At 45.3% G+C, this 24,268-nt stretch overlaps 1 protein-coding gene across 7 annotated transcripts in view; it reads right to left on the bottom strand.

Annotated features, from left to right (window-relative positions):
* PTPRK (protein tyrosine phosphatase receptor type K) overlaps positions 1-24,268 on the bottom strand; it is a 1,685,403-nt gene that overhangs the window by 700,460 nt on the left and 960,675 nt on the right. The gene's annotated exons all lie outside the window — the stretch shown is intronic.

Genomic DNA, 24,268 nt, shown 5'->3' with positions numbered 1-24,268 from the left:
TCTCATCTTAGGTAATTCCCCCTCTGCATGGGACGACTCCTGGTGGCCGGAAGCCCTCGGAAATGCACCCATCCCGACAGACCACGCACGGAACCTTGGCGTCATCCTGGATTCTTCACTCTCAATGAATAGACAAGTCAGCGCCGTATCCTCTTCCTGCTTTAACATTCTTCGCATGCTCAGAAAAACATTTCGCTGGATCCCCACCGAAACAAGGAAAACAGTCACCCACGCTCTAGTCACGAGACGACTGGACTACGGAAACACCCTCTACGCAGGTACCACCGCTAAACTCCAGAAGAAACTACAACGAATCCAAAACGCCTCAGCCAGGCTCATATTAGACATCCCACGCAACGAACACATCTCTGGTCACCTTAAAGACCTCCACTGGCTACCCGTCAACAAGAGAATTACTTTCCGACTGCTTACCCACGCACACAAATCACTCTACGACATCGGACCAGACTGCCTCAACTCTCGACTGTCCTTCTACACCCCCTCCCGCCAACTTCGCTCTTCCAGCCAAGCCTTCGCCACTGTACCTCGCATCAACAAGACCACCATGGGAGGCAGATCCTTCTCATACCTGGCTGCCAAAACATGGAACTCACTGCCCGCTTACCTTCGCCTCACCCAGAATCACCTAGCGTTCAGAAAGCAGCTTAAAACGTGGATATTCGACAAATAATCCTCCTCCCCTTCCTAAGCGCCTTGAAACCCTCTGGGTATGTAGTGCGCTATACAAATTCTATGACTTGACTTGACTTGACATGGGACTGGTGGATGGGTGGATAATTTTTTACCCTGACACATTTCAGTATACCTTCCACTCTGGGGCTCACAGGAGTCTATCCAGAAATGACTATTATATCTTACCTGCATCCCAAGTTCCTCATGTCCGGGAGATTGAACACCTAGCTTGGGGTATCTCAGACCACTCACCGGTGTGGCTTCAGTTGACATTCGGTCACCAACAGGTGGGACGGGTGGCTCCCATTAATCCATGGTATCTGCATGATCCCCATATTCGGCGAGAACTCCTTAAGGCCATTGCCAATTATTTCAATGAAAATGATGGCTTGGTGGAATCCCCCAGGTGCTATGGGAAGCGTTTAAGACAGTGATACGGGGCAAGGCCCTTTCCTTAATTTCCAGGAAAAAGAAGGAACAGTTCAGATTTAGAAATGGGCATCACGACCGATAAGCACCACCTTCTTAAGCTCAAACAACAGGAGTACAGGGCACTAGCGACAGACCAAGCGAAGGCCATGGGTAGAGCGGTTCAGGGACGACTGCATGAGGTGGGCGACAAGGACGGGAAACTCCTGGCCTGGTTGGATAAGAAAGAGTGGGCAAGCAGACTAGTACCTGTACTCAGAGGACAAGAGGGCAGCTCTCTGTTAGATCCGCAAGCTATTGTGGACTGTTTTGCGGCCCACTATAGGGTTGTCTACACCTCGGTAGCCCCATACCCTATAGACTATTCCCGCCAGATGCTTACAGACATTACTCTGCCCAAACTGTCAAAGGTCGACCACTACCTCATGGACAGCGACATGTCTAACGATGAACTAGCGGCAGCAATACAGTCGCTTAAGCCGGGTAAAGCCACTGGCCCGTACGGGCTACCAATTGAATTGTACAAGTTAAAACCAGATAAATTGGCCCCATACCTCAAAGCCATATACGAGGACTAGAGGCAAGCGGGCGTTTTGCCATTAGATCAGTGCATTGCCACTATAGTTACTATTCACAAGGAAGGGAAGCCCAGAACTGAATGTGATTCTTACCGACTGATATCCTTGTTAAATGTAGAGCCCAAGATCCTGGCTAAGCTCCTCGCTACTCGCCTCTTGACAGTAATCGGGACTTTGGTCCACCTGGACCAATCCGGTTTCATACCGAACCGCAACACAGCACTGAACCTATGCAGGGTCCACGGGAACTTGGGCAGGGTGGCCTCTCTATTGGAACCAGCAGTGATAGTTTCTTTGGACGCAACCATGGCCTTTGACACCATCGAATGGCCGTACCTATGGGCAGTTTTGGAGAAGCTGGAGTTTAGTCCCAAGTTCATTCAGTGGGTGCAGTTACTATATTCCCAACCTATGGCCCAAGTGGAGGTTAATAACAAGAAGTTGGCCGACTTCGGGCTGGGCAGAGGGACCCACCAAGGCTGACCCCTGTCCCCATGGCTGTTTTCCCTAGCGTTGGAGCCGCTGGAAGCTTGGATACGTCAAGATCCTATGATCAGGGGTATGCGCTGGTCTTCAGCCTGGGAAGAATGGCTGTACCTATGGGCGGTTTTGGAGAAGCTGGAGTTTAGTCCCAAGTTCATTCAGTGGGTGCAGTTACTATATTCCCAACCTATGGCCCAAGTGGTGGTTAATAACAAGAAGTTGTCCGACTTCGGGCTAGGCAGAGGGACCCACCAAGGCTGACCCCTGTCCCCATGGCTGTTTTCCCTAGCGTTGGAGCCGCTGGAAGCTTGGATACCTCAAGATCCAATGATCAGGGGTATGCGCTGGTCTTCAGCCTGAGAAGACCGGATTTCCCTTTATGCGGACAATATCCTTCTGTATTGGTCCTGTCCTAGGAGATCCTTGATAGTGGTTTTGGATATCTTCACGATCTTTGGAAGATACTCCAGTTATTCAATAAACTGGAGCAAATCCCTCCTGTTCGTAGTAGCGGGCGAGCCTCTGATCCGGCCGCGCGGGTGCCCACTACAAACCTGTACCGAAGGGTTTGTCCATTTGGGAATCTTCCTTTCTTTGGATCCCTCTCTTTGCTATTCCCGTAACCTCCAGCCCCCGCTAATCCAGCTGCGGAAGGATATCGCCAGGTGGAAGTCGCTTCCCCTTTCCCTGCTAGGTAAGGCCGCCCTTTTTAAAATGATGTCCCTACTTCGGTTCCTGTACGCCCTTCAGAATTCTATGGATCCGATACCCACGTCATATTTCCGTGAGGTTGAAAGTCTCCAACGGGACCTACTATGGACCGGTACGCCTCGCATCGCTCTCGGCAAACTTTCCCTGAATTGGTATGACAGAGGCATCAGCCTCCTGGATATCAAATTGTATTACTGGGCGTCTCACCTGTCCTCCATTAACCATTGCACCTATGCCCAACCTTCCAACCCGGGCTATAACATGGATAGGTGGCTCCCTCCTGGAGGTACCTTCAGTAGAGCCATTTACTCTAGGCCCCGGCGCTATCCGCTTACGGGTCCCACTAAGCACACAGTACACGTTTGGCATGCAGCTACTGTTCGCCTGGGCTGGAGACGAAAACTAACGCTCGCAACGCCACTATGGGATTCCGAGCAACTGGGTGACCTGTGGAGGAGTAAGGGATTCAACAAGTTGGATCTCATAGGTATTGCATGTATAAGGGATCTGTGGGACAAATCTGATATCAAGTCTTTTGCAGAACTTCAGCAACAATATAACATGGCCGAATCAGAGTGATTACGATACACACAAGTTCGTCACGCACTTCGCACACACTTACAGCCCGGGACCGCACTGCCGGAATCATCCCCACTGGAGGATAGAGTGCTGGATGGTCATCTCCCTGACAGCACTATTTCCCTGATGCACAAAAAAATTGGTCAACAATCTATTGGATCTTCTCCTGATCCTCCAAGAGAAGTGGACTAGAGATGGCATAGAAATGGATGATGAGGAATGGCAGGAGGCAGTCTCTTCTACCAGAGTTGTAGCAATACCAGCCCGCCTTCGCCTGGTCCAACTAAAACATCTCCACCGTATTTATGTGACGGGCCCCAACTGGTACAAATGGGAAGGGTTGAGGAGGGTGCCTGAAGGCGGGGATGTGGCCAGCTGGGGACTTTCTTTTACATGGTTTGGGAATGCGCACAGATTCAGCCCTACTGGCGCGACATCCATGACATCATCAATACTGTCCTGTGTGGAGGCCCGTCGGTGTCTCCTCAACATCTGGGAACCGACTGATTTCAATGTTTGCCAGACGCAGTGGGTAACGCTGGGCCTCATGCTGGCCAAGAGGAATATCGCTCAGCGGTGGGAGCTCAGGTCACGGACCTCGGGACAGGATTGGGAAAAAAAATGTATGTAGCACGTGGATGTCCCAAGAAATGGTCTTGTGTGTGGGGCCCGTGGAACTCCTATAGTGGGGAAATATGTCAGCCTCCCTTGGCCCCTACACTGGATGATCCCCAGTCACCCTAGACCTTCCATCATGTATGATTGTATTTTGTGATATCACCTACTGTACCACGGATGCCTATCACGTTGCTAACTCTGTACTGCTATGCAAATGCTGATGTTTGTTTTTCTCAATAAAAAATGTTTTACAAAAAAAAGAAGGGTACAAGCAAACAAAACAGAAAAAACACAAACAAAAAAAGTCTCATTTTTAAAATGTCAGACCTTCACGTAAGCCAGGCAGCTGGGCAACACATCAGCGGGTAAGGCCCCGGAAACAAATGGAGAAGCCAAACTGAGGCAAAAATTTCTTCATCAGCAGCCCTTTAACTTCTTTTTTGAAGAGGACCTTCAGAACCATACCTGAGAAGGATCCATTGTTAGTCTTTTTCTCTTGAATTTTTGTAGTTTGAGCAGAAGGGTGCTGGCGCTTCTGGAGGCTCTTGAACCACTAGAGAGCTCCAGTTTCTGAGCGAGGTACAGCTGGGTCTTGAAGTGGATGGCTTTATGTGCCATGCAAGAAATTTTTAACTGTATCCTGGCTTCTTATGGAAGCCATTTCAGGGCCAGCAAGTCAGGAGAAGGAATATGCTACTTACCAGTATGCATCTGTTCTTGGCATAGAGGGCTGCAGAGTGGTACATTATGAATAGATCGCCATCTGGTGTTGGGCTCGGATGATTGCACTTTGTTTTTCTCTTGGAGAGTCTTTTGTATCTTGGTGACTCCTCCCTTGGTTGGTAGTGCGCATGGGCATCGGCTCCATCCTTAGATTGTTTTGCCATAGTAGGGTTAGATGGAGTAGTATAGTAGAATACAGATAAGAGTGCCCATGTAAGTGTATCTAAATAAGATAATGTTGGAACAGACACAGGTTTCCGGGGAGGCTGGGAGGGCATGTACCACTCTGCAGCCCTCTATGCCAAGAACAGATGCATACTGGTAAGTAGCATATTCCGTTCGAGGCATATGGGCTGCAGATGGTACATTATGAATAGACTATACAGCAGTTCTCTCCCTAGCGGTGGTCGCCCGTGTGTGTTGCAACTGTCTGAAACTATGTTTTTAATACTGCTTGTCCCACTCTAGCTTGTTGTGTTGTGTGCACAGCTACACAATAGTGTTTTGTGAAGGTGTGCGGTGTAACCCAGGTAGCCGCTTTGCATATGTCATCTAGTGGAATGTTTCCCAGAAATGCCATAGATGCTCCTAGTTTACGTGTAGAGTGAGCTCTAGGAGGAACAGTTAATGTTCTCTTTGCCTTTAAGTAGCATATTTGAATGCATTTTACAATCCATCTGGCAATGCCCGCTTTGGAGATGGGATTGCCTTTATGTGTAGGAGAAAACGCAACAAATAGCTGTTTTGTCTTTCTGAAAGTTTGTGTTCTTTCTATATAGTACAATATGGCCCTTCTACCATCCAATGTATGTAGGGCTCTTTCAGCTACTGTTTGTGGTTTTGGAAAGAAAACCGGTAATTCCACTGACTGATTGATGTGGAATGCTGAAATAACCTTCGGTAAGAATTTTGGGTTTGTTCTAAGAACCACTTTATTTTGGTGTAGCTGCATAAATGGTTCTTGAATCGTAAAAGCCTGCAGTTCACTTACTCTTCTAAGTGACGTGATAGCTATGAGGAAGGCCACCTTCCATGTGAGGAATTGTATTTCACACCTATGCATAGGTTCAAAGGGTGGCCCCATTAGTCTGGTAAGCACTATGTTGAGATTCCAGACTGGGGAAGGTGGTCTTCTTGGTGGAATGACTCTCTTGAGTCCTTCCATGAAAGCTTTAATTGCTGGTACTTTAAACAGTGACAGATGTTGCCTGTTTTGTAGGTACGCCGCTATGGCTGCGAGATGAACTCTGATAGAGGTATATGCTAGGTTACATTGCTGTAAGTGTAATAAATAGCAAATGATTTGTTTAGTGGATGCGTCCAGAGGGTTGATGTACTTACTGTTACAGTGTATAGCAAATCTCTTCCATTTTGCTGCATAGCATGCTCTGGTGGTAGGACGTCTTGCTTGTTTAATGATTTCCATGCATTCTGGTGGTAAATCTAAATACCCAAACTCTATGACCTCAGGAGCCAGATCGCTAGGTTCAGTTGTTTGGGATCTGGGTGCATTATTTCTCCATGGTTCTGTGTAAGATGCATGGGTAATAACCTTAGCTTTTGATGTGGTACTTGTGAGAGTTGTAGCAGCGTGGTGAACCACGGCTGTCTTGCCCACGTGGGTGCCACTAGTATCATTGTCATTGAGTGTTGCTGCAGTTTCCGAACCAGTAATGGAATTAGTGGTAGAGGAGGGAACGCGTAAGCAAATTTGTTGGACCAATTTATCCACAGTGCATTGCCCTGGGACCGTTGGTGTGGGTACCTGGATGCGAATTCTTTGCATTTTGCGTTCTGATGATTGGCAAACAGATCTATCTCTGGTTGCCCCTATTTTTGGAAGAATGGCTGTAGTATTTGGTCGTGCAGCTCCCATTCGTGTACTTGTTCTGACTGTCTGCTTAGGATGTCTGCTATTTGATTTTGAACTCCTGGTAGGTGTTCCGCTAACAGGTAGATCTTTTGAGGAATGGCCCATCTCCATATGTCCTGTGCTAGTCTGGACAGTTGGAGAGAGTGTGTCCCCCCCTGTTTTTGAATATAATACATTGCAGTCATGTTGTCTGTTCTGATCAGGACTGCTTTGCCTGTTATTTGCATTTGGAAAGCTTTTAGTGCTAGAAATATTGCTAATAGTTCTAGGTAGTTGATGTGCAGTTTCTTTTGCTGCACACTCCACTTCCCCTGCACTGTGTATCTGTCCATATGCGCTCCCCATCCGGAGAGCGATGCGTCCGCTGTTATTATCACTTGTGGAATTGGCTCTAGGAACGACCGTCCCTTGGAAATGTTTTCTGTGTTCCACCACTTCAGAGAGCGATACGTCCGGTCGTTTACCAACACCAGATCTGTAATCTGACCTTGAGCCTGATTCCACTGTGTCGCTAGACACTCTTGTAGTGGGCGCATTTGTAGTCTGGCATGTGGTATTAGCAGTATGCAGGAGGACATCATGCCTAATAGTTGCATAAACACTCGTGCTAGTAGTGAGTGTTGTGGTTGAAATCTTTGTATTAACCCGACCATTGTCTGTACTCTGATTGGGTTGGGGTATGCTATTGCCTTTTCTGTGTCTACTGTAGCCCCCAGGTATTGCTGAATCTGGTTTGGTTGCAGGTGTGATTTTTTGTAGTTCACCGTGAACCCTAGGTGGTGCAGCAATTGAATTGTCTTCTGTGTGTTGTGAAGACATTCTTCCTTTGACTTGGCCTTTATTAGCCAATCGTCCAAGTATGGGAAGACATGTATTTGTTGTCTTCTTAGGTGTGCTGCCACCACAGCTAGACATTTTGTGAAAACTCTTGGTGCTGTTGTGACACCGAACGGAAGGACTTTGAACTGATAGTGTTGTCCTTCTAACACAAACCTTAGGTATTTCCTGTGGGCTTTGTGAATTGGGATATGAACGTAAGCGTCTTTTAGATCCAGTGTAGAAAGAAAGTCCCCTTTCTTCAGTAAAGGGAGTACTTGTTGGAGCGTGACCATGTGGAAATGCTCCGAATTTATGTAAGCATTGAGAGGTCTGAGGTCTAATATTGGTCTTAGGGACCCGTCCTTTTTGGGGATCAGGAAGTATAGAGAGTATACTCCTGTTCCTTATTGATCTTTTGGGACCTTCTCTATTGCATGCTTTTGTAGAAGTGCTAGAACTTCTTCTCTTAACAATGTCAGATGATCTTGACTCATTGGACGCTGTTTGGGGGGGATGTTTGGTGGGGTAGCTGTGAGTTCTAGGCAATAACCATGTTGGATAATTTGTCTCACCCACTTGTCTGACGTGATGTTTTCCCAGACAGGTAGGAACTGTGATAGACGTCCCCCGACCGGTGTTATGTGGTCTGGGGGGAGCTCTATGAAGTCACTGTTTTGGTGTTGAGGCGTTGCGGTTGTTATTATTTCCGCGGCCTCTACCCTTATTGTTGTTACCTCTGTAACTGCCTCTTGAATTACCTCTGGGTGATGTTGGTGTGAAAGATGTGGATTGCTGATTCGTTCCTGTGTTCTTTGAGCCCCCTCTATAGGTGGATCTACGAAAGGAACCTCTGTGTGTTGGCTGTTGCAATGCTCCCATTGACTTAGCCGTTTCCGTATCTTTCTTCATTTTTTCTAATGTCTCGTCTGTGCTTGAACCAAACAATGTCTTCTGATCAAATGGTTTGTTCAGTAGGGCTGTTTGTACTTCTTGTTTGAATCCTGAGATTCTAAGCCATGCATGCCTTCTTAGCATGACACTGGTGTTAATAGACCTTGCTGCAGTGTCTGCTGCGTCTAATGCACACTTAATGGAAGTATTGGTTATTATTTTACCTTCCTGTATTAATTGATCTGCCTTTTTCTGATGTTCTTTCGGGAGATGTGTGAGAAGTTTTTCTAACTCATCATAATGTGCCCTGTCGTAACGTGCGAGTAGTGCTTGTGTATTGGCTATACGCCAGCTATTCGCTGCCTGTGATGCTACTCTTTTGCCTGATGCATCTATTAACTTCGACTCTTTATCTGGTGGAGGAGCCTCTCCTGTAGATAATGAGTTTGCTCTTTTACGAGCGTTTGAGACCACCAGCGATTCTAGAGGTACATGCCCTCTAATAAATATTGGGTCCTTTGGAGCCGCTTTGTATTTTTTATCAATTCTTGGGTTTAACACCCTGGCTCTCACTGGGTTTTCGAATATTTCCTCTGTGTGACTAAGAAGACCCTTCAACATAGGAAGAGTACCTGATGTTCTCTGTGCATTAGGTAGAGTCTCTAACAAGAAATCCTCTATTTGAGGTTCTGTATGCATATCTAGTTTGTGATATTTTGCTGCCCTATTAATGAGCTGCACAAAACCTGTGTTATCATCAGGTGGTGAAGGCTTTGAGAGATATAGCTCTGGGTCGTTGTCCTCATCTGACCCTACATCATAATTTTCCCATGGGTCCTCCTCATCTGGGATAGTTTTGTCATCCCCTTGAGGTTCTCCCTCCCCTAGATCACTGTCTACATCTGACTGAGGTGTAGCTGGTCTTGGTGTGGAAGGTGTAGGAATATTTGGCCTATTGTGAGGAATAGGAGAAGAGGGTGTGACTCTAGGACGAGGAGAAGCAGGAGGAGTTATATTCGTCCCCATTGTTCTCTTTTTTGAAGGAAGAGGTTTATCTTCTGACTGTTCACTCTTTCTCTTCTTCGTGACCACTTTCCCAGTTTGTGGATCAATAAACAAGATCTTTTGTTTGGGATCTGTCTGTTGCTCCTGAATCGGTACCGAAGGTCCTGGTTCCGAGAGGTGCTTTTGTTTTCGATCGTCAGATCTTGTTGTTTTCGACACCGAATGTCTGCTCGATTCCGACTTTCTGGGTATCGAGTGTATCTTGGGCGATAAGTCATATTTATGTTTCGACATGGAATGTTTCGATACCGAGCTCTCCTTTGTATGTAGCCTCGGTGCCGAAGTCGATGTCGCCCTTTTCTCGGATCCGACATGGTGGGAGTCCGAGTGTTTCGGTTTCAGTTTCGGTTTCGTTGCCGGGCCCGAGTGCGGGGCGTCGGAAACTTTTTTCAGCGGTTTGACCGGGCCCGAGGGCGGGGTTGTTACCGCACGGGGTCGGTTTTTCGGTAAGGGGACGTCGTCACTCACGGTTTGTTGCTCGATGAGTTCTTCAACCTCCGACTGGTCCCCTTCCGACCCCGACTGGTCCTCTTCTTCCTCGATTTGCTCGTCTCCGAACAGCTCCGGGATCGCTTCCGCCTGCATTCTGGAAACCTCGTGTCTTCGAGCTCGACGATTTCTAATCGTTAGCTTGGAGGAGAATGCTGCACAGGCTTCGCAGTCCCTGGATTCGTGTTCAGGCGATAGACAGAGGTTGCACACCTCGTGTAGGTCCTTGTGTGGGAACTTAGCACCACACGTTGGACATTTTTTGAATGGAGTCCTTTCCATGGACTCTGGGCTTGACTGCGTCGAGAAAGGCCTCCTGTTCTTCGACGTAGATCCAAGTTTTTCTCTTCGATTTTGAATTTGCAACGCGTCGGAATGGAAATGAACGCGTTCGATAACAATACCGTCGAATTGGAAAGGGAATACGCGCCGATAAATCACTTTCTTCTGAAGTTTATCTGGAGCGTCTCGATCCTCATCCGAACCCGATGGCGGAAAAAAACAATCTAAGGATGGAGCCGATGCCCATGCGCACTACCAACCAAGGGAGGAGTCACCAAGATACAAAAGACTCTCCAAGAGAAAAACAAAGTGCAATCATCCGAGCCCAACACCAGATGGCGATCTATTCATAATGTACCATCTGCAGCCCATATGCCTCGAACATATGGTTACATTTTTTTGTCCCAGTTATGAGCCTAGCAGCAGAGTTTAGGGCAACTTGCAGAGGAGCCATCTTCACTCTGGGCAAGCCGCAGAGCGTTGCGCTACCATATTCCAGCTTTGAGATTACTAATGCTTGCAATCCAACCTTTAGGTCATAAGCAGGGTGTTGTGGTTTGAGCTTTCTAAGGATGCTGAGTTGGAAGTTTGCTACTTTGGTGAGGGCACTTATGTGCTTCTGCATGTTCAGACTTTTATCTAATATAATACCCAGAGAGGATGCTGAGTCAACGAGGTGAGGTCTATAGTTAAGAGCCGTGAGCTGATTCAACCACTGTTCCATGACCGTAGAATGTTTATGGGGTTAGGTTAGGAGAAATTCAGTTTTTAGAGCATTGAGCTTCAGGTGGTGACGTGTCAACCAGCTTTGTGTTTCCAGCAGGACTGAGTTGAGGGATTGAATGTCTTCGGAGAGGCGATCTTCAGGTATAGTTGGGTATCATCCGCATACATGTGATAGTGAATGCTGGATGATTTCAGAATTTCTATCAGAGGCTCCATGAATAGGTTAAAGAGCGTGGGATAAAGTGCTGAACCTTGGGGAACCCCCAGAGTGACCGGTGACGGATGGGACAGGGATTGGTTCCCCTTGAAGCTTTGGGATCGGTTCTGAAGGAACGTAGAGAACCAGTTAATCCCCATATTGCGTTCCAGGAGGTCTATTAGGTTATAATGTTTGACCGTATTGAATGCTGATGAAAGGTCAAGAAGGATCAAAAGGCACAACTCATTGTGGTCCAACTTTCTTAACGCATCATCGACGATATGCATTAGTGCAGACTCTGTACTATGGTACAGGCGGAAGCCAGATTGGCATTCGTCCAAGAGTTGGAAATGCTCGATGTGGTTACAGAGATGGGCGAGCACACATTTCTCCTGGAGCTTTGCCAAGGTGGGGATGTTAGAGATTGGGCGAAAGTTATGAAGGTCTGTGGGATCAGCAGATGGTTTCTTTAGCATCAGGGTAACTTGGCCTGATTTTAGGCAATCCGGAATAGCACCATGCCGAAGTGATGCATTTTGGATCGTAGTCCAAAGGAGGATCTCACTTCCGAGAAAAGGTTCGATGGCAGAGGGTTGTTGTAGTGATTGGACAATTTCAAAGTTGGCAGCATTTTGTGTAGGGCGCATTCATCCAAGGTGTGGAACAGGCTCCAGGATGCATTGTTTTTGGGGAGGTGGGGCTGCGCAGGGTCATTGATATCCATAGCTGGGGGACGGAGGGTGTTCAGAAGACTGATCGATAGGTGATCAAGGGCAGAGCGTAATTCAGTTTCAATCTCAGTAGTCTTATCCGTGAAGAAATCAGTGAATTCTTCACAGTTCTGCACTGACCTTTGACCAAGACATGAGAGATTAGGACTTGAGTTCGAACTGTTTTTTTGGACAGTTTTTTGCTTGTTCTAGTTGAGTTCTGAAAAAGGTGGCCTTCGAGCATCTGATGCATTTATTGTAAATGCTTCTCAGGGATCTCAAATGGTAGAGATGTTCAAGGGAGGAATGGGATCGCCGCATCCTTTCAGCAAGTCTTACATTTCTTCTTTCGGAATTAAGACTATCATTGAACCATGGTTTGGAGAGTTTAACGGACATTCTTTAAGCTGTAGCGGTGCAACCGAGTCTAGTACCTTAAGCGTTGATTGGTTATAGTGGGCAGTAAGGTCATGGACATCCGAAATGTTCAAGGGAGGGGGCAGGATGTTATCGCAGAGAACAGTCAGATCTTGAGAGTTGACATTCCGTAGACATATTTTCAGCGGTTTTGGGTTCTTAGGCTGGGCTCTACTTGTTCTTACTAATTCTAAGATGAGGAAGATGATGCAAAAGTGGTCTGACCAATCACATGGGAGGATCGAATCAAGGAGGATGGAGTTGGGCTTACCAATGACAAGACCTAAGGTAGCTCCTTTGATATGAGTAGGGCGGTCACAGATTTGGATTAGGTTGAGGTCAAGTAAAAAGGATTTAAGGCTATTGACCACCACATCATTACCATCATTACAGTGGAGGTTGAAATCTCCCAGGAAGATCTGAGTGCCATGAAAATCAGCATTGGCTGAGATGATGTCCATGATCTGCTCTGTGAAGGGAAGGTGGTCACAAGGGGGGGTGGTAAAATGTGTGCAGTTTGCATGAGTGGTTGTTGCAACCAGACACTTCCATACAATGGAACTCAGAAGGTCGGCATTTAGTACTTTCACTGTTAAGATTGCTGCAATGTAAAAATGCGATGCCTCCACCATGACCACTAGATCTGTCCAACCTAATGATATCATAATTGGGAGGTCTCAAAAAGTCCAGGATGTGAGTAGCGGATTTATTTAGCCAGTTTCTGTTAACATACCAAGGTCAAGTTCCTGGGCAAGGATGAGGTCGGCAATGTCAGCAGCATGTTTAACAGCCGATCTATAGTTCACACATTTGAGTCTTATGTTAGTGTCCGTAGGTAGAGTGGTGGTGACTCTAATGAGGTTGTTCTCGTTTAAAGTTCTGGTGCTTGTCCTAAGTTCCCTGAAGGGATCAGTGGGGATGGGTTCAATTTGTTGCAAGTTTGACATGGTGGCGGGATGTGTCGGATCATATGAAAGTAGGAGAGAATGAATATCCTCATCAGACAAGGAGGCTCTACATCTAGAAGAGCAAGAAAGTTGTTAGGATGCGGAGCGGAGGCCAAACTATGGGGTGTGTGGGTGATGTGTGATGGTGACCGCCAAGTATAGGGAGGGGCAGGGCGCCAGGTACACCCACTAGCTGGGAGCGAGCGGAGGTGGTGATTGTCCATAATGGAGCACGTTGGTCTGGCGTTAGCTGACAGTTCCTTAGAGATATGTAATAGGCTACGAACCTTTGCCTTAAGTTGTTGTAGACAGAGTGCTATCTTGTTAAGTCGGCCTTCCAATGAAGAGTGTGAATGGGATTGAGAGGATACGTTCAGGGGGTCCTGCAGCAGTAGAGAGCTAGTGGGGGGGGGGGTAGGGTAGGTGGTGAATGAATAAGATCTGAGGGAAGGGGTTCTGGGAAATGAAGCTGTGTGTTCGGAGGGATGGGTAGGATAGGGGAGTCGAGGTCAGATGGATAGAGACCCCTAGAGGCATGTCGGAGCAGGGCGGGTGTGTGGGTTGGGCTGGGGGACGGGGTCTTGGGGAGAAACGGGGAGGTGCAGTGAGTAGTGGAGCTAGGGGAGTTAGAGTTACCTAACAGTGAGGGGGAGGTAGACTAGCCTGATGACTGTGCTGTCTCGGCTATATCACCACGGGCATTGAAGGTGAATTGTTAACGAGTTAGGATAGCCAGAAAGAAGGAGGCCCATTGGAGCATATGAAGGGTCAGGGGGTGCTGGTGGAGAGGTAGGAGATAGGCTTTGAGAAGACTGGGGGACCTCTGGGGGGACAGCCGCTCCGAGAGGGTGGGGGGAGTTTAAGTTAGCAACTGAATTTAGGATAGTAGGGAAAAAGTTGTCAAATACCACTAGATTGCGATCTGAAGCTTGTATAAGGATGGTTACGTTTTTGTAAAGGGTGATGGTGGCTTCAGCTCTGAAAGCAGAGGAGGGCGCAACCATCATTCTAAGACCATGTGGTATGCCAGAAGTATATGAACGAAAGAGTACTTGTTTTACGTAGCAGGTTAACTTGCTGAAACCTACATCCAACCCAGTAAAGAAAAATCATCAAGACTACAAAATGATGTAAAGTTTATCATTAACAGTAAAGCCTCAAGTTAACAATTGAAGCACTAAGAGTAAAGCCCAGGTAGTGATGGACTTCTATGCCACATCCCAGAACATATAATGGCGAAGCTGCTGGCACACTAACTCCTGTATTGATCCCACCAACCATGTGTTTGAGTTCACCCCTCTGACTAATGTTTGCGACCAACTCTAATACTTTAGTCCACCATAAAACAAGCATGTGCAATGCAATAGGTCTCACATTCACGCAAGTTTGAGCTATTTGCATTGTAAATGACAATGCCTTTTATTTATGTTTTAAAAAATAAATAAAAGGCATTGTCATTTACAATACTAATAGCTTAAACTCTCGCAAATGCAAGACCTATTGCATTGAAATGAAGGGTCTCCTTGCCTGCTTGTTAGATTGTAAATATCAGAGGAAGAGACCGGCTGCAACGTCTTCAAAGTAGGGGTTAATAGTGCAATGAAGATGATGAGTGAGTGTTGTAAATTACACAGACACAAAGTGTGAAGTGAGAGTTGCAGATGATCCGAGCTATAAACACTAGCAAAGCGCTCCAACACCTTTCGCTCTGTGATTACACTGTTGTGGCTCAGGAGGAAAAGCGGGAGGGGTCTATTTCCTACCCTCACTGTGATAGGAGTAGCACACTCCTATCTTTGGCCTAATGAAAAACACTCCAGCTGTAGTAGGTCCCTGGCTTCACCTCCTGCTGCAGGGCGGGCTGTGCTTTATGGCAGGCATGGAGGGAGGTATGGTCTCAGCTGCAGCTCTGGCCTTGTACAGTGCCCCTGCTATTACTACTGAGAAAGGGGGACTGAGGTGGTAGTGGTGGTGGCATTTGTGGTGGTGGTATTTGTGGCGGTATTGGTGGTACTGGTATTGGTGGTGGTGGTGGTATTGTTGGTGGTGGTATTGGTGGTGGTGGGGATATTGGTGATGGTGGTGTTGGATTGGTGGTAGTATTGGTGGTCGTGGTGGTATTACCAGTGGTGGTATTGGTGGTCGTGAAGGTGGTGGTATTGGTGGTGATGGCGTTGTTAATAAAACAAGCTCTTGAAAACTACCCGTCAGGTGGCTTAGTGTCGATGACATGTAACACAGAGGTGCTGTTGTCAGCTTCAGCCCATGATTGTGTTCTACCTGGAATTCACATGACTTAATTTGCTAATCATTTCTAAATCCATTTTACTTGGGTGGTTGAAACAGGCACGAGATAATGCTGGGTTGAAGAAATTGAAAGCGGACGCCCATGTTACGGGGCGACCCTGCTGCTTATAAAACATAAGCGGTTTCAGCTGAAGCAGCGCATGTCCGGCCTGCAGTAAGAGAAACTCAATAAAGTAGATATTGCTTACAGACTAAATAACAGGTCCTGTGTAACAACTGAAGTAAAGGGGCCTGTAGCCATGGGAGGTTACAAATGAAGACAAGACCGTACTAAGGAGGGACTATCAAGCCTATTAACGAATACTTAGGCAGCGTTTACGAAAAACAATGACACAAGCAAAAGAAAAAGAGAAGAGAGTGGGCGTGGCTTCTCTCCCCTACTTTACTACAGCAGTTTCGCAGAGCGAGAAGCGCATGCACGCTGCTGCTAGTCTCGACCTAAAAATTGAAATGACTGAGTGGAATGGTTTGCTTTGAGAGTACAAAACTAATCCCAATAAATAAACAGTAACCAATAACACTGACTAACCATCAACCTTGAGTCCCGGAGCAGCATGCTGCCTGGCGTAAAGCGCTTTGATACCTCGTCAGGGGTAGTAAACGCAATGAAAATGCAAATACAATACAATACAATACTTAGTGATAAAAAAGAAAGCAGCACTCTGCCTGACCAGTGCTAGATAGGCAATAGTTGGGAGTGCTTTCGAAACCAATAAGAATTTGCACAATATTGTTCACTTACTGATGCTGAATCTTGACAGCCAGAATTTTTGACAGGGTAATAGCCACTAGAATAGCTCGGGTCTCACCAAATCTGATTCAACCTGACCCTATTGTGCAACATTTGTATCTTGTCCTCAACAACCAATTAACGGCGGCTGTACTGCTAAGAGGCAGCAATTAATCTGGAAAAATGCTTGACACGCTAGATTGAGGGTACCTATTCGAAGTTCCAGATGAGAAGAAATTCTGAATCAAGCTTCAAAACGTGTGAATGTTTGTTATACTCTCATCCAACAGCAAAAGTGTGAAACAGACCAATCATTTTTGAATACGTAAAGTGCAGAGGAGGATTCGACAGAAATGTTACATGTCTCATCTCTAATTTCCATTCACAACTGAGCTGCTGGAGGAACTTATTAGGGAGGAGAGAATTGAAGGCGATATCACATTGAAGGGTTATTCATAAATAATATCACTGAATGCGGATTACGTATATCTGGAATGCAGACAGTTATGGCAAGAATGTCAATGATTGCTGTGTCTGACTAGCCTAGAGGGAAGTCAGGCAGTGCTCGATGGGCTGATCCGATGGATCAGTGTGCGGGCTGTTTTTTTGGTCAAGCCCAGCGGCAGCGCTCATACATCTCTCACTAAGGGGACATTATACACTACTCCCACTTTAATGCAACAACAGAGGTGGAGCCATCAATGTGTTTTAGCTTCGTGACCAAGGCTTCAGAGGAAGCCGAAACACATCGATGGATTTGCCTCTGTTGTTGCAATACATTTTATGCATCTCACAATGTCCACCTAAGTGACAGCTTTTTCTAGCATAAGTTGCTAGGGATTTGGGCGATATATATATATATATATACACACACAATGAAAAAAAAGGTTAAAATGAGGTTATAATTAGTTATTGTAATAGAATGACTCGTTATTTTGCATACCATTACTTCGCAGCATTTTACTACAAAGTTTTTACTTTGCAAATACCATTACTGCGCAAGTTTTTAGTTTGCATACCTTTGCATTGCAAGTGTTAATGTATGCGAACTAAAAACTTGCCTAGTAATAAAGAGACATTTACCCCAACACTACACTAAATACTAAATACAAATACACTACCCTACACATAACATACTCTAACACACTACCCAAACACTACACTACCCTACACTGCTCAAACACCACTACATTACCCTAAACCCTAAATCACTACCCCTAGCACGACCCTGCCCCTACCCCCAGTCCTGTCCCTACTCCCAAATACTACCCTTCATGACCCACAACACTACCCTAAACCACTACCCTACACAACACCACAATACAACACCACCCTAAAACACTACCCCTGCACAACCCTCCCCCCGACCTCCAGTCCGGTCCCTACACCCAAACACTAACCTGCACAACACCCCGACACTACTCTAAACCCTAAAACACTACCCCCTGCACAACCCTCTCCTGACCCTCAGTCCGCACCCTACACTACAACACTACCCTGCACGACACCCCACAACTACCATAAACCCTAAAATACTACCCTACACAAACATCACAACACTACACTAAACCCTAAAACACTACCCCCTGTACAACCCTCCCCCGACCCAGTCCTTACCCTACACCCAAACACTCCCCTGCATGATTCCCCGACACTACCCTAAACCCTAAAACACTACCCCCTGCACAACCCTCTCCTGACCCTCAGTCCGCACCCTACACTACAACACTACCCTGCACGACACCCCATAACTACCATAAACCCTAAAACACTACCCTACACAATCACAACACTACACTAAACCCTAAAACACTACCCCCTGTACAACCCTCCCCTGACCCAGTCCTGTCCCTACTCCCAAACACTCCCCTGCATGATCCCTCCCGACACTACTCTAAACCCGAAAACACTACTCCTCAAACACAACACTACCCTTAATCCTAAAAGACTACCGCTGCTGTAGTGGTTAGTGTACATCGCGCGATCCCCTTTACACCCCACTGAATTTCCAGATAACCCTAGGGAAAAAGTCGGTGTTAATTTTTCTGGTCCATATACTGTGTTAGACCATGATAAGAAATATATTATCTTATTACTTGAATATTATTCTAAATGGATGGATCATGATTTTGTGAAGGTTCCTGATACTAAGTCTACAATTTCATTTTTGAGCAGTTTTCCACCTAGAACGGTCCCCCAAAGTTATTGTTACCGATAACGGTACTCATTATGTATTTGAAAAGATGTGTAGGTTCTTGAGCGAACTAGAAATTAAACAACTTAAAGTGGCTTTATATTCTCCTGCATTGAATGGTTTGGTGGAGAGAGGAAATAAAGTGATAAAAGAAGGAATTCAAACAGAAGTGTCCTCTAATCTAAATGTTCAAGATTTTAATCAAACAAAAAGTTTGGAGTTACAACACAGCACCTCCTCACTGTACCACTGGAGTCTCACCTTTTTCTTTATTAAGAGGCAGGGAGGCACATTCTGTTTTGTTTCCATCCTGGTTGCATAGTATCGCTGGAGAGAAAGGAATTCATTTGAAGGTAGTTCGGGAGACAGTCTGTGACAAACGAATGCGGATGAAAGTAAATTTTGATAAAAAATGCAAGTCATTTAGTACTGATATTATGGTAGGTGACTGGGTGTTAATTAAGAAACCTTGCAAAATCAGGAAAGGTGAATCAAAATTTTTAGATCCAGTTCAAGTTATGATAGTTAGCAAAGGCTCTGCTTTTATTGACAAAACAGGGTGGTGAAGCAAAAGACAATTGGTTAAGGTATCTTCCAGTCAGGTGAAAATAATTCAAAATAGATGTAGGAGGGGAGACGAGGATTAGGATTGGAGTCACTGGTTAGATTCACCATGTAAGGACAAAATCCCTTCTCAGACATCTTCTGCTCCTTCTTCCCCTTCTTGTTCAAATGTTCAAAATGTTTATGCATGTTCTTCCCGAGGTCGATCAATTAAGGTACCTGGTCGTTTTATTGTAAGGGGGAGGGTGGTGTAGTGGTTAGTGTACATCACGCGGGGATCGAGCGATGTTGTTAATTGAATTATTCACGTGCATGTTGCGCGTATATTGTCTTGTGTACCTTGTTATGTTTTAAATGGACACTAACGCGAGGAGGGTCCATTCGGTGGGAGTTCCAACGATGTTAGTCAGTTACCGTTTGGCTTTCCATCAAGGGACGCTCCGCGCATAGGTGGAGTTGTATTTTAATAAACTCCAACTTCAAGCTGAATTGGATTCTCGCTATACCTGCATGACCCTCCCCCTACCCTAAACCTTTAAAAAAAGGCCCTCTTACCTCTCTTCTCGTGACCTCTGCGGCGTCAGAGGGGCAGTGATCGCTGCACGTCGTTGTGAGGAAACGCCTGTTTCCTCACAACAATGTGGTTCGCATTACAACGCATGTCGTGTTACAGCACATGCGTTGCAACGCTTGAGTAGTAATGGTACACGGTATAATGACAGCGTACAAATGGATGTTTACCATTGTAATAATATGCAACTTGCCTAAAAAGTCACTGAAGAAAGCAGGAAGGTTAAAGCTATGTTATGCTAGACCTTGTAATAATGTAAAACAGCAAAAAACGAATTCACCAGTTATAGTTTACTGTGCCCTCACCATGTCCTGCTTAAGACCTCACTTACTACAACTCATGACATCTTAAATGACCTCATTGATGATATTCTTGTGAACACTATTGTCATATAAAGCATAGAGTTACAGAGAGTATGTGTGGATCCACAGCATGCAAATGTTAAACTAGATAAAGACTCTGTGCTTCTAATGTGTGTCACAGAGCTCTGTATAACAGTACGTTGAGGCTTAAAGCCAAAGCCAGTTCCAAGAAATCTGCGAGAAAGGCCAAACCTTCTCTTCACAACAGATAATCCACTAGTGTCCCCCATATTGATATTGTTCCAGCTGAGACCACTGGTCGACTTGATATTAGCTGGTCCCACATCCCCTTCCACAGACAGCTCCAATTCTGAAGCTAGGGTTTCAAGCAGTCCCGTTATGCCATCTACCACTATTCAGGATAGAGGTATAGTTTCCATAATTTCCTGGAATGTTCCTGGTCTCAAATCAAAAAAATTACATTTCCCAGCCTGCAAGATCTGGGCTTTTGCTTGTGACCGGCTCATTCAGATACACTAATAAGGGTTTCAACTCTCCATGCAAATATCCCGTGATCTAAAATTCATTATGGACAACAGCAAAACTTTAACAAATCTTTTGAACGCTGCTTTCCGCAAAAGTGCAGACATTCAGGCTTCAAGGTCCTCAAATTAAATTTTAAAAATTCCTGTCACGATTGCTGGCTTCGTTTCAAACGTATATTAGCAGCAACCTTACAATAAAATATGCTGTAATGCTCTGCACCACCCTGGTTACTTGACAGTTGAAAATCTAAGTGCCAATTGCATTGTCAGGCGGGTTCTATAATGAACAGTTGCTAATGTGATTTTAGACGCTGCGGCGTGGCATAAATGCCGTGCTTTACACTTTCAGCCAGTGAGCTTTGGGTGGAACTCGTCACGTATACACGTCTTTTTGCAAATCTACAAGTCATGTACTTACCTCAAAGAGGAACCGTTTTTCATTTTCATTCTAAAGTCTGAAAAATGAAGCCACCAGATGAGTGAATATTATCCAGTTAAGTTATCATTAGCATGCGAGTCCAACCAGCCGTGCTGCACTGTTATCGCTGGAGGTGCGACTCTCCATGTAGTCATTATAAAAAGACTGTAGTTTGATTTCTGTTCATTTGAGAGCAAAGCACTGCATACATATTCATGTTTCAATTGTTAATGCATTTATACAAGAATTCTCCATCAACCATAGCGCCGTTTCCCCCTTATGGCCTTTTGAGAACAATGGCCAGTTTGAAGATTACAGGCATCTCAGTGGCATACAAAACTACACCGAGGCATTCAGCTACAAGAGAATGCAAATCTCTCAGCCATATGCAAAACACGTGACACGCGTGCAACTAAGAAACATCTGTGACACGCTTTGACAGTGCTTGGTGAGGATTAAAATATCGAGCAGGTTGTCCACCTCCTACTAAATGTGTGGAAGCAAGGTTCACCATATTATCGGGTAGGCATTTATCAGGTCATGTGAGCTCCATCCAGACCTGTTGTCTCGCTGTTGCAGGATCACCAATGGGCCCAAGTTCCAACAGAAAAGATTCGGGATAGTCTACACTTCCTCAACTATAAATAAACCCCCAACTTATTATTTTATGAAGACTTAATCAACCAGCGCTGGGACCCATAGTGACCTACGTTGAACCCGTACAGCAGAAACCAGTCCTAAAACAAGCATTGTCAAAGCCAATAGGTCTTGCCTATGTTAGATTTATTGGCTTTGCAAATGTTTTTTAGCTATCTGTGCAATGGTAACAACCAAAATTGCATTCCTGACTGCTTGTTTGGTAGTAAAATATAGCAATAATCGATGTTCAGTGGGCTTTCTAAACCTTTTAGCCCCTGTGCCACTGCACCATTTTTTAACATTAACTTTAAAATCTTTATTCGTCACTTGTATGTAATTTTGGAAGGAGAATGTTGTCAAAGATGGGCACGTCCCGAGGTGAATCAGTCAGGGCGGCCCCAACCCCATTTGTGTAGATGGAAAAAATAAAGGGGGGCGAGCACACATCCCTGCCTGACTTCTTTCTTGATCTTAAATGGACGAGGCATTCCCCATTAACGCTATATCTAACGCATGCTGTGGCGTTGGCATATAGCTGACGAATGAACAGTAATATTGGTGGGTCAATCCCCATCTCTTCCATCATGGACCACAGTCTGTGATGGGAGACACAGTCAAAGGCTGCTGTCAAGTCACTGAAGGCCATATAGATCTTCCGGCCTTTTCCTTTGGTGTATTTTCATAATGATAAGTTGAGGCATTGATCAACTGTTCCCTTCCCCTTCTGGAAACCATATTGGGCACCATTCAAATCATGACCCTAGTGCCTGCAAGGTACATGTAAATGTGACTATCATTATTATCCAATCGGAGTGTCTGCGCAGCATGAAGGCAATCTCTAGAACAGGCCCTTAAATGGCGTGCTTAGCAGGTCCTAGGTTTGTCTAAAAAGCTAAGTCGGAAGTTTCTTCCGAAAGACTGGTTCTGACCCTTTCTGCCTCAGATCTAATTGCATGGTGTTCAAAATTTATGAGTCAAGAAGCCTAAGGAACACCCTTCCATGTGGCTTTATTTCACCCTTAGAATAACGGTGAGCGAGGCTCCAGCAGAACTAAGGCTTCTGCTTGGTCAATACGACTTCACCAGAGGATGTAAATATCGGGGCCCTTTCCCATTCAGGATTTTGTGGCAGAGAGACATTGCTTTAAAGGAAACTCTCTTCCTCACAGGGAACCAGTGTAGTTTGGAAAGAGACGGCCCCATGATGACCGACTTTGGATATTGAGCAGCAACCATGCTATAGAATTCTACACTGTGGTGTTTTATCAATCTACTTTCTAGGCTCCTAGGTGTAACACATTACAATAGTCCAACCTGGACAAAACCCATGCCTAGACTACTGATTTCCTGGCAGCCTCTGGGAGAAGCCCCAAGATTTGACTCAGGATTTTCAAAATACCAAATCACTTTCCTGCCAGACAAGAAATCTGGCTGTCAAATGATAGATCAGCATCAAATCAGATTCCAAATGTCTTCACTTTTTGCTTTGGAATCGGTACAGAGCCAAGTAAGTCTGGCCACCAGGCCGCCAGTTTTCCCAGAAAATAAGTCTGATGCAAATCCGGTCCATCCAATGCTTTGACCCTAGTCCCTGCAAGTTAACTGCATTTGTGACTGCTTATTTAGTAGTAAAATATCGCAATATTCAGAGCTCAGAGGGTTTCCTAAACCTTTGGGCCACTGTGCCACTGCACCTGCTGCACCACTGAAATCATGACACTAGTGCCTACAAGGACAAATGAGGAAATAATGTATATCCAGTAATATACGTGTCCCGAAAAAGGCACAGTTTCAGATGGAATCCTTAATTATTGTGTAACTAAACAAAGCTTTCATATTAGGTGCCTTTAACCCCTTGGGTGCAGAGGATGGAATGGGTCTGTCTTTAGCCACGATGATCATGCACTGAAGACAGAACTGTTCTGTTCTCTGCACACAACCAGGAAATCCCTCTGCTGGTTCCACACCCACCAAAGGCCTTTTTTCAATTTAATGATGATTGGTGGCCATGACGCACTGATGTCATTACATTGAAAGTGAAACAAAACGATTGCCTCATTTCAATTTCACTGCTTCGGTGCTTGCGGGTCTATTTCAGCCCTCCGAGTACCAAAGCACACGGGAGAGGTATTATTGGAAAGGGGAAAATCTCCCCATACCAATCAAATCCTTCCATAGTGAATCCCTGATTAAGGATCACTGCAGGACGGCCATCCCTAAGCAAGGATGTGACACTAGACACTAGGGAAGGGGGCAATTCGATGAGAGAGTGAACATCATTCCTGCTGTTCTCTCTCATCTAATTTCCTTTTTCAATCTTGGCGATAGTTTCTCACCACCTTTGAATTAAATTCCATCTTCATACCTTGGGAGCACTTTCATGGAGTGCTTAATGATGAAGTCCTATTGTGTGTGTTTAGGAGTCCTGTTAGGGTTTTATCATGATCGGCTAACGTCCAAATTGGCACCCACTAATTAATTTTCTATGCTTGTTTCCACGGAGTGTGGTGCATGTGAGGTCTCGATGTAGAAAGATAAGCCTCTTAAATGAGAACATGTACCTTATAAGTCAATCTTCAGTATAAACCAAAGGCTTTCTTTTTGCCTTATTAGAATAATTAATATCAATTTAAATAAATTACTACGTAAAATAAAGAATAAAAGGCAATACTAACACGCCATATTTCTACTAAATATCTATCTTCTCTAAACTTAAAATTAGATTTAGAAAAAAAAACGGGCAAATATTTCTAATGAACGTGCCTT

Source organism: Lissotriton vulgaris, chromosome 6 (assembly GCF_964263255.1).
Source record: "Lissotriton vulgaris chromosome 6, aLisVul1.2, whole genome shotgun sequence".
NCBI lineage: Eukaryota > Metazoa > Chordata > Amphibia > Caudata > Salamandridae > Lissotriton > Lissotriton vulgaris.
Note: the sequence above shows the minus strand (reverse complement) of the source record. Positions and strands in the feature narration are given on the sequence as shown.